This window comes from Nicotiana attenuata, unplaced genomic scaffold, assembly GCF_001879085.1.
Source record: "Nicotiana attenuata strain UT unplaced genomic scaffold, NIATTr2, whole genome shotgun sequence".
NCBI classification, from domain to species: domain Eukaryota; kingdom Viridiplantae; phylum Streptophyta; class Magnoliopsida; order Solanales; family Solanaceae; genus Nicotiana; species Nicotiana attenuata.
Window position 1 is genome coordinate 240,159 of NW_017670506.1, and position 1,089 is coordinate 241,247.

Sequence of the window (1,089 nt, forward strand, 5' to 3'; positions counted from 1 at the left end):
CTGTGTTCTTGCTAAATCTCTTTTACCATGTTCTTCTATTATGTTGCTCCTACTGTGCTCTTGTTAAGATTTCCCTACCTTGTTCTTATTTGTTTCTTCTACCAGTTCCTCTACTGTTGTTTCGCATATTATTTTTCACTTTGTTTCTCATGAGCTTCTATTACTGAAAAAGCATGTCGAAGGTCCCAGTTCCTTTCTGAGACCTTTGAACTTGTTTCGACTAGTATCTTTTGCTTTCTTGATTACTCGCCCTCACATCTCGGCACTCGATTGATGGTAAAACCCTAAAATTAGGGGGTTCATCCGGGTTTGAGAACATTGGCTATGTGATATGTTTGCTCTTCATCTTTAAAGCTGTTTGATTTCAGAAACCCTAACTATTTCGAGGTTCTGACATGTTTCTCAATTGAGTCTCGAAATTCTTTGTCTCAACCTCTGTCTCTTTAAGCAATTCTGATTTTCCACTAAAACTTTTCTAAGGTCTGTTACACTTGATCTTTTGTATGCTACTAGTTGCTACTTCTCTTCTACATTGATAACCTATGTGACTACCATGCTCCTATAATCTATTATCTACTGATTTGGCATTGACATGACATCTTCTTAACATGTTTGTATGCTCTTTATATGCGCTGAACTTCTCCTCTAAAATGGCTTTCAAATTTTGATTAGTTTCAGATTTCCTTCTGTATAGGTTTGACTGATCTCATTCCTTGTTTGTTGATTTCCCTATGACTCGATTTAAGTTATTTGACTTTCCTTTACTTTTATGACTTGGTTCATTCATGGACCAGTGATTACAAAATCTCTGATCTTTGATTTACTGGCTACTAATTGATTTCTCTTACCTTATTTATGCAACCGTGTATTTCAAAGCTCTGCCACTAAAATAAACTTGTATGTATTTACCCATAATTGCCTACTTTGCACAAAATGCTTGTTTGATTTCTTTCCTTAAATAACTTGTACCGTTTGAATCTGAGTTCCTTAATTAAAGAAAATCTTGTGTGATTGATTCTTAATTGATATTCAGTTCCTTAACTGTTTTCTTACCTTATTTCTGCCTGATTTTCACACTATAAATCCACG